Source organism: Brienomyrus brachyistius, chromosome 3 (genome assembly GCF_023856365.1).
Source record: "Brienomyrus brachyistius isolate T26 chromosome 3, BBRACH_0.4, whole genome shotgun sequence".
Taxonomy (NCBI): Eukaryota; Metazoa; Chordata; class Actinopteri; order Osteoglossiformes; family Mormyridae; genus Brienomyrus; species Brienomyrus brachyistius.
In genome coordinates this window covers 7,141,428-7,151,789 of record NC_064535.1, presented here as the reverse complement: position 1 = coordinate 7,151,789, position 10,362 = coordinate 7,141,428, and the positions used below count along the sequence as shown (strand labels likewise).

Sequence of the window (10,362 nt, the reverse complement as noted above, 5' to 3'; positions counted from 1 at the left end):
CCGCAAAGCAGTCCCATGAAAACACGGCCTCCCCGAAGCAGACACTCCAGTAAAATGACAGGAACTGACTCAGTTTTTACGGCTCTTTCCAAAGCAAATCCCCCTCCAGCCCCAAGGTGCCATCACCATCGCATCTCCGTACACTAACACTGTGTTCCTCTCCTGACTGGTCCCACATAAAACAAAAACTCAACTGAGTCCTCAGCTAATGCTAACAGTGGTTATGCATCTCCTTCAATTTGCTGGCAACTTGATCTGTCAGCTTTCATGTCTGGCTTCTTTGGACGGGCTACATCGACATGGATTTTTAAGTTTCTGTGGGTAACACAAATACACTCTCATACAAACACAAGGGGAGGAAAACTAATGTCCTTTTAAAGCAAGAGGCAGCAGGGGGTTCTGTTTAAAACAGTCTCTTTTAAGTCCCCCGACGTTTTTGTACCACTGACATTCTCATTTTACCTTATACCCCGCCGGGTCGCTTGACGGAGCTGAACATGACACAAGAGATATTTCTGCGAGAATGAACACCAGCGGGGTGAGGCAGTGTTCGGTAACGATGAGCGATCCTAATTGGAATGTAACAGGACCCAGCGAGTGACATGATTTTCACAGTTAGGTCCCTGGATCCTGCTCCACCCCAGACAGGACGTTCTCAAAACGTTCTCGATTTTTAAAAATAAGTTCACTCCAAGCCACTTGTTCGTACACGCTCCTAACTGTGCTACCCTGTGCTTAACGAGCGCCAGTGATGCCCGAGTGAAAGTAAAGCCGCTCGTCCGTTTCAGGCATACAGAAATGTCTCTTTACTCCTGCCGTTACTCGACACCGTTTATCGAGCTTGATAGTCGGACAAATTGGGGCTCGTCGTGAATCGATGCAAACAGCCTGTTACGGAAATGAATGACTCATTCAGCAAAAGCAAAAACGGTTCTGCGCATTTGTCTTCATCCGTGAAACAGACAATGTGTGCATTCATCACGGTTAATGCAACGGCAGATCCGGAGTCTACATTTACTTCACGGATTTAGTAAGCACTTGCTAAAATCCCACAGAACCACTTAAAAGATGACATACTTGAATAAAGATGTTTTTCTTTTATTCAGCTCTGCATATTCTGCTTTAAAGAAATCTGTCATAGTCAGACTCTCCTGGGTTTGCGTGAGTAAATTGGGACACATGGCCCTGCATTGGTGGATGGATGGGAGGGGAAATGGACTAGAGAGGTGGACTGAGCTCGCCCACCCATCTGTGGGGCAGGTGCCGGCCAGGAAGGCCATGGTGGGACAGCTCAGGCTCAAAGGACGCCAACAGCCCTCCCCAAAAGCACCCGCCAGAAGTCCGAGGTAAGCAGTGACTCGCTGTCGCCCCCTACGGTACCGAGTCAGAGTCCGTAGCCAGCCCAGCCTATAGTTCCTGCTTTCTGCATTCCAGCAAAGTGCCTCAGCGGTCAAGCTGCCCAGGCCAGACTGCCTGCCTCTTATCTGCATGCTATTTATTATGTCACTCCCATTTACTGAGATTTCCTTGCCGCTGTATCGGTTGCCTGACAGAGTTTAAATAGGACAGATTGATGGCTTCCCTTGGCATCTTTTGGAGATTCGGTACGAGCTGAAAAAGACGAGAAAAATTACATAAAGGATGATCAATGACCGTCAACAGCAGGTGTGGGGGAATCTCAGTCTCGGGCGCCTTGCAAGAGCCAAGTGAAACTTTCTGGCTTGTTGGCAAAAAGAATCAGTTCAGCGGGAGTCCCTCCTGACGCACTCCACTAACAGACAGTATGCACGTGACGCCCCTCAGAGATAACGACAGGCTGTCTGCCTGTTCCCAGGCCCCACCATCGATCCCTGAGTCACCGTCCAATTGTTAGCTATGGGCTAGTTGGCCTTGTGCGGTTCCACAGCTGGGACAAATCCACAGACTCTGAGAAAAACAACACCGCTGAGAACAGAGATGGGAGGGATAACAGGTCTCTGTTGCCTGCACGGGCCCTTTCCTGTCCTTGTCCTCATCCCTGTCCCATTTGGCTGGCCCGGAGCTGCAACAGGACCACCTCTCAGGAATGTTTACCCAAACCGCCCCTTTAAAACTTTAACTGGTAGCTGCAGAGCACTGAAACAGGAGGACAGTGGGGTGAAACACCCACGGGAGCAGCGCTAAGGTAAACACAGAGGGGAAGTTATGGATCCATGGCATTCCGAAGTCACCCCCCCCCTCCCCGCCCTCGCCTCCTGTGACAAGGGCAGAGGAAGCATGCCTGCCGGAGTGAGAGAGAAGCGACTGCAGGGGAGGCCAGGGGAAGGGGGGGGGTGCGGTATCGAGTTCCTGGCGACCTCTCCTCATTTGACAGAAACAGCTTGGCCCTGACGAGGCTGGTGCCACCCGTGCCCGCCTTTGTGAAGCGGTGCGTCACTGACGCCGTGCAGCTATCCTGACAGGCTGGCATGAGGTCGCTGTCGGGGGTAGAGTGGGGTGGGGGTTGACCGCATTCTGCCGGGGTGTCAATTAGGCAGCAGGAACAGGGGTCACACCTGCAGGTGTCTCACTGGGTGATAAATGATGTTTCTTTAACTTCAGGAGCTGTCATTTCGAGCCCCACTGGCTGCGTCCTTTCTGAAGTATAATAAAGTCCTTTCAGCAGGCGGGGGTGAGGGGGGGGGAGTGATGCTCGATACCACGGTTGCCAAAAACACCAAAATACCTCCCAATTAGTTAATGATACATTCCGTTTCAGCTGGATGTAACAGGATTTAACAGGCTGTCGTTGGAGACCTGGCCTCTTATGCAAACTGTGCCACCCCCCCACTGGTTTTATTACACAGACCATGGTCCACCCCCCACTCTGCTGTCCACCTGGAGCACTAACTCACCAGCAGGTGGGGAAAGTGAAGTCCCTTTGAGACCGGCAGGATCGCGATATTTAACAGCACATGCGTGCAGTGCAATGCAGGAGCGCCTACACACGGATCGCATTTCAGCTGCCGAAATTTAGAGCAGTATGCAGGCATGGTGTGTAAGTCAGTATGGCTGCAGGAGGTGTGCTGGTTAAGAACATGGAGTTAGACTCCAAAAGCTTCCAGTTGAAATCCAAGTAGGACTATTAGCAAAGTGCTGAATTACCACATTAAAATATACAGCTAAATAAAGACATAGATTCTCAAACTGTATGCTGCATGGATAAGGAAGTAAATCCAAACGTCTTCCACCTGCTTATCCAGGTTAGGATCACGGGACCCTGGAACCCACTGCGGCCAGCATAGGGCAACAAGCCGCGATAGATAATGGATGGGGTGCCTGTCAGGCAAGAAAATGCAGCAGCGATATTATTGACCTGCATACTTGAAGTTCAGTTTTGCAAAATTCAGTCCATGGGATACATTTTTGAGGAAATTTAACAAAAGTCCTTCATCGGGTTACATGCGGACTGGGTGAGTTTTGGTTCCCAATATCGTACAGAAATCTCATCTCAAAAACCTTCAAAAAAAATTTGCTCCTAAATTGTCAAGTTTATTGAGATCCAAGTGTTACCCAGTTAATTTTATTAGCATAAATGTTATTCTTTCTTACTAGAGGCTTTTATCGAGAGCGACTCGTATAGATTACAACCTCCTTGCTTTACAGCTAAGTGCTGAGGCTTGAGGCCCACAAACGCCAGGCTGAAGCTTAAGCTCATAACTAGACTGCAGAGGCAAATGAGACTCAGAATGTGCTGCCAGGGCCGTTTGTACACGAGGTGGAAATCGCTGAGGATGGAGAATGTAAAGAATGGGGAGGGGGGGTTGTGTGGGGTGTTGCCTTGACTCCAGCTCCCGGGGGGGGTGTACAGTGCAGCACCTGTGGTAGATCACATGACCTCAGCAGCAGGACGACCCCCCGACAGCTGGACAGATGGCTGCACCCGCCCACATCACAAATCCGGCAGATCTCTCTCCTGTTCCAAGGCTGCACTTCTCCAAAAGGTGCTTTTCCCACGTCTGGATCCCAAGTCGACCACCGCAGTTTGTCTGCTGTACAAGCCGTACCACGGCAGACCCATGAGGCTCGGCACTCTACTCCAGGCTAGTGGCGGCCGACCCGGATTGCAGCTGCGTCCGGTTCTGCCCGACCCGCCCCCAGCCCCGGCAGAGCTGACGGTGCTCTATTCCTCTGGCGGGCTGCCACGTGCTCTGTGTTACAGCCGCCCAGGGGAAACTCGAGGCCCCTGGACCGGCTCACAGGAGCAAGCGCCGAGAGATCAAACGCACTCTCTCTCTTGGCTCGGGTCAGCCGCATGCTAATTCCTATCTCCTACACCACGGCACCGAGAGCAAATTTATCGGAGCCTTTCCAGCTCGCAGGGGATGGGGCCCAGTCAATTGGGCAGAGACATCCCGGGCTAGGGAGGCCGGCCCAATACTCGAGAAGCGAAAAAAGCAACAAACGTATCACTATGTCCTCCACATTTTCACCCATGCTGGTAAACTGTGATACCAGGGCTAGGACATCTACAAATGCTCGGACAATCAATTCTTGTGTTGTGACAGAGCTTTCAGCCCTCAGGTAGCACCAGCAATATAACTAGATGTAGACACAATCATGGTTGTACAAGTGCTTCCAGGTTTTGGCTAAAACCCGCGAGAAACTTAGGAACCAAACAAATTTGATGAAAGTCCTTCAAAATTTGGAAAAGATTCGCAGCATCATTTACGGTATTTACCTTTTTGGTCAAATTTATATTCTAAGAAACAACTGTTGCAGCCATGTTCAAGCAATTAGAGTGCAATGGTTCCAAAACTCCAAAACTCCAGATTTCGCTGACAATTTGGAGGAGAATGCGTGGGCTCCAGAGCCCTGAGCATACACACGCAGCCCTGACATACAGGAGGAGACGAATCCATATCTCCCTTTAATTGCTCATCAGCAAAAAACATTTGTTGTTCCACATAATATATGGGCGTCTACTCTATGTTGGCTCTGTCACAGTGAGGACAAAGGGTTCATATTTACCCTCCTCTGGTACTTACTGCCACAGATATTGTGCCAAGAGCCATCCGCTTTCACAAGGTCAACGGGGACAAAGGAAACATACGTGTAAACACTGGTAACCTCCACAAAGCCCCTATTAAATAGATACACGTGTAGGAAATGGCTGACAACAGGAGTGGGGGATGGAAGCGAGGGGGTCAGGTCCCTCCCTTGAGCGGCGAATATCTTGTATGTCTGATTACATCGAGCCAGAAGGGTCAGTATGCGAATGTGTCGGAGTGTGACCATACCCACATTCATGGTGCAATGTCTACACATGCGTATGCGTGAAGAACTCAGCACCACGTGGTACAGCTAGCAGACTGTGGTGACGGCCTGGAGGACACGCGCCTTCCGATATAACACCTCTGGTCGGGGGACCCTCACCTCCCACCCCGACGGACGGATGGCAAAAAGGGCTAGGATATGGTTTTATCCCCCACAATTGTGGGCAGGAAGGAACCCGCCATCCCCCCCCCCCAAAAAAAAAGAAAAAAAAAACTTGCTGGCAATGATGGGGGTCATTTCCAACCCACCCCCATGCAAGTAAACGAATCTCAACAGCAACAGCGGCTCCTCAAAACCCAAGAGCAGAAGAGATGCACAGACAGCAAAAATATCTGCATTAAGGGAGCGAGCAAAACTGCTTTGGCATATAGTACATGAACCTGAGACTCTGGAAGCTTCTTCCAAGCCTCTGTATGCAGAACTACATGGGTGCGAGAAAGAGAAAATATAATCACTTTAGAAGAATACAGTGGCTTTGTAGACCAGTGCCTCTACCTGGCTCACTCATGTTTGCACACGCCTCTGGTGGAAACCATGGTTACCGCAGCCCCCTCCCGCCCCACAAAGATCTACTAAAAATAACCCGTGCTGACTGCCCCCCATCGAAAGAGGCTTGGGTCCGTCTCAACTCCTCAGCAGCAGATCACCCTTGGGGCGTAGTAGTTAAAGAACTGGTCTGCCAACAGTCTCACTGATACAGCCGTCAGAAGCACCTAGCAAAGATGGTCACATTCGACTGTCTTGTCGAGTCTAACAAAACTATTTACTCTGCTCACCAACCTCACTTTTTTGTTCCCTAAGGTAGACAAAATGGCAGCCGATCATCCCACAATTGGCCCCGAAGCAGGTTGGGAACTAATGCTTCCATTTCATTGAAGGGTTTAAAGCTCACAATCCATTCTCATCCCCCGATACGTTTTTAGATTTTTGAACCCGCTGTCACAAGTGTCACATTCATTTTAACCTGTATTGAAAATGGGCTCCAGTTCCACCAGCCCTCTGTCTCCTACACATTGTGATGGTCCAGAGTTTGGTAGAAAATGGAGGCCAATCATCCTACAATCAGCGGTGAAGGAGGCTGAGAGCAGCATCTGTTTGTTTTATTGAGAGGTTTAAAGAGCGTGATCCATTCTCTCTTTCTGACATCTTTTTAAGAATATTCTCCCAAATTGGTGAGGGACACAAAGCACAATGGATGGAACCAAAACAGATATTTTAAGCAGTGTTATCTGCAATTGTATTCAATTTTATGCTAATTACGTTTCCTGATGGATATCACCACTTTGCTAAACCCCTCAAGGGCTTTCAGGAACCATTACAGACTATTTACCAAAGTGCTATCAAAGTAAGTGGTGCCTTGCTCAAACCGCCTGATACAGGCCACAATTTCACAATCGCACTGTGAGCAAGAAGGCACATTGTTTCATGTGTGTTACAGCTCTGTGGTACTTTCAAACCGATTACTGCGGTCATAATCACTGTTATCATGGTTGTCTCCTCGGTGTGATAAGAGTGATTATCAGGACAAGCGAGTGCTTATCTGCTTTGATCTCTCAGCGGGAAAACAACATTAGCCTAGCTTCTGCCCGTAGAGGCTTCCTAGACAGCAGAAGGTGGAGCTGTCATTTGCTGCCATCTAGTGGAATGATCAAGGATAGACAACTAAAAAAAAGAAAAGGACTGCAAAAACGTTGTTACCAAATATTTTGAAGATATTTTAATTTACTATTTACAGTCTATATAAAACAAACAAGAAACCTCATAATCATAGTGTCTGATCTTCTACTCCTTTGAATGGCAACACGATGGTACTATCCTGTCGCAGTTGGTGTACTAGCAGAAGGCGAAAGACGGTGAAGCGTAAAGGTGTGGCGAGTGTTAATCCTCCCCCAGGGAGGACGGGCTGTCAGAGAGAAAGCTGGGTCCTCCTGGTTACCGCAACGACACCAGTAACTTTACGGACCGTCGCCACTTTCCACGTAAAAACCGAGAGAGAGAGAGACGGCGCAGACGGGAACCTCTCAAACGGTCAGCTGTCGGGGTTTCGGATGCTCCGTCTTCCCACTCTTTCACACCCTTCAGTTAATCCCAAAAAGGGAAATTGAGCATGCTAACACCACCAGCCTTACAGGACTGCCTCACCACGCAGATGAACGCGTGACATTGTACGATAAATGCTCCATGTAATCACGGTAAAAACTCAGGGTGCGTGACTGACATATTTAGGACGCGTGTGATTAGTGGGAGCTGCTAGCACGCGAGAAACGCTCGCTCCTCGGCTGGTGAAGAAGGGCGCATACTGCGACAGTGGCAACAGTCAGACCCGGAAACTTGTCAAAACAGGAGATCATCCGCCCATTCACATCTTCCTGCCAGCTGTTGGCAGCACCCCCACCTTGCCCCTAGCAAAACCAGAGCCAGAGTGATCCTGACCCCAAACCAACACCACACCCCCCCCCCACCACCTCTATCCCAGACCAGAAATCCCCTCCGTGTTCTTTAAATGGGTTATCAAAACAGTGTACATAAATGTACTCCAGGAAGGCGGGTGGAGCGGGGCCTGGCAGTGCTGGTATTAAAACCAAGATTCGTCTTTTGAGGGTGGGGGACAAAAGAGCATTTGAGGCCTTTGGCTGCAAAGCATCAACATTCCTTGGAAAATATATAGGCAGACAGCTGTGTTGCCCCCTGCCCCCACCCACTAGTGAATACACCACTGTCTGACAAATTATGGGAATGCTCCAATCCATTACACACCTCTCTTGTGTCTTAACACTCTTAGGGGAAGTGGTGTCTTCGGCTGTAAAGTCTGAGGGGGTGCTTCCTGTGCGCGATTAAAATGCGCCAGTTAAGTTGCATATCCCCCCACCCCCCTTTTATTGCCCAACTCCTCCCCATTTCCCCCACTGTCCGTGCTCCCGGCTTGCAAACAGGGCCTGACATTTCATACCCAAGCCCCTAACACCCCTTCACAGCTCCTGACTAAACCCTCAAAACAAACTTCCTTCCCATCTGTACAGCCAGTTGGGGGGGGGGGGCTCTTATCTTGATGAATCTATCCATTTGTTAGACAAGGTGAATGCAAGGTGGCACACAGGCGCGGAGAAAACCACCTGAGGGCTGTCCCCATGCAGGCAAACTTTTCCCCAAACTTATATGCCTGCCAGCTCTACTTAGAAAACTGACTGGGGGGGGGAGCAGACAGAGGGGTGGTCTAGATGGAGGCAAGATACCCCCCTACCCTTACCCCATTCTTTGTCACAGGCGTGCACGCAGCGCAGGTCATCGGTCACAAATGCATCTGCGGAGAACGCAGAGATCCTCGGACTCCAGGGCTCCTTAACTGGGTCACCCGAGGCAGACATGCCCGTCTACAAGGAAAGACCCCTGGGACTCGCTAGGGCTCCCTCGCACCAACCAGCCACAGAATGAGAAAAATGTGCCTTGGAAACAAAATTATATATAAATACGCACAAATATCAGAGTGTGAGCAAGAAGCTATAAAATCCAGGCCACGGATCTGGACGCACTCTGCCGTTTGGCCGCCATGCTTGGCAATAACTTACCGCATCAGAGAGCCTGCCAGAGACCGCCATTAATCTTCCCCAGCCCGGGGTCAGAAAAACCAGTAATATTTTGCCGGTCCCAGCTCCAGCTAGGGAATTCTCCAATTCTAATCGGGGAAGAGGCATATTGTTCACTTTGGCTCGGGATGGGGGACATTCAATAGGCCACGGGCAATATAAAGCAACTGTTACAACTCTGGAGCAGAACCCTTCTGTCTCCCAGAAGTCCCTGCTGGCCCAGCTTGTCCCCACCCCCCCCCCCAACCGAAATGACAACGGCCGCTAGCTAAGGTGTCTGCGTGAAGGACGAATTAGCGACCTCTACGCCATGAACCCAGCTGAGTCCGCCTTCGGTCGGTTGTTAGCCACATGCTAACCAATAGTGCCACAATGGCCACAGGACAGGAGGCTCCAGGAGGTGCAGTCTGGTGGATGAGAGCTCCTAGGATGTACAGGAGGTGAAGTCTGGGAGATGAGAGCTCCTGAGATGTACAAGGGGCTCCAGGAGGTGCAGTCTTGGGGATGAGAGTTCCTGGGATGTACAGGAGGCTCCAGGAGGTGCAGTCTGTGGGATGAGAGCCCCTGGGATGTACAGGAGGCTCCAGGAGGTGCAGTCTGTGGGATGAGAGCTCCTGGGATGTACAGGAGGCTCCAGGAGGTGCAGTCTTGGGGATGAGAGCTGCTGGGATGTACAGGAGGCTCCAGGAGGTGCAGTCTGGGGGATGAGAGCTCCTGGGATGTACAGGAGGTTCCAGGAGGTGCAGTCTTGGGGATGAGAGCTCCCGGGATGTACAGGGGGCTCCAGGAGGTGCAGTCTGTGGGATGAGAGCTCCCGGGATGTACAGGGGGCTCCAGGAGGTGCAGTCTTGGGGATGAGAGCTCCTGGGATGTACAGGAGGTGCAGTCTTGGGGATGAGAGCTCCTGGGATGTACAGGAGGTTTCAGGAGGTGCAGTATGTGGGATGAGAGCTCCTGAGATGTACAGGAGGCTCCAGGAGGTGCAGTCTGTGGGATGAGAGCTCCTGGGATGTACAGGAGGCTCCAGGAGGTGCAGTCTTGGGGATGAGAGCTCCTGGGATGTACAGGAGGCTCCAGGAGGTGCAGTCTTGGGGATGAGAGCTCCTGGGATGTACAGGAGGTTTCAGGAGGTGCAGTATGTGGGATGAGAGCTCCTGAGATGTACAGGAGGCTCCAGGAGGTGCAGTCTGTGGGATGAGAGCTCCTGAGATGTACAGGGGGCTCCAGGAGGTGCAGTCTTGGGGATGAGAGCTCCTGGGATGTACAGGAGGCTCCAGGAGGTGCAGTCTTGGGGATGAGAGCTCCTGGGATGTACAGGAGGCTCCAGGAGGTGCAGTCTTGGGGATGAGAACTCCTGGGATGTACAGGAGCTCCTGCTATCCCAGCAGTCAGCAAGTGCATGCAGAGCCAGCCCCAGTCACACTGTAGCAAAGAGGAGGAATTTCCCAAAGTATGCCTGGACTTTACCTGCTTATAGGAATGG

General features: G+C 50.9%; 1 long non-coding RNA gene across 1 annotated transcript; it reads left to right on the top strand.

The window, feature by feature from the left end:
- Positions 1–9,362: 9,362 nt before the first annotated feature.
- LOC125739353 (uncharacterized) lies at positions 9,363–10,082 on the top strand. The gene is made up of 4 exons (XR_007397123.1): positions 9,363–9,519; positions 9,720–9,759; positions 9,850–9,999; positions 10,050–10,082. It is a non-coding gene; the product is annotated as an uncharacterized LOC125739353 (long non-coding RNA).
- Positions 10,083–10,362: the final 280 nt, after the last annotated feature.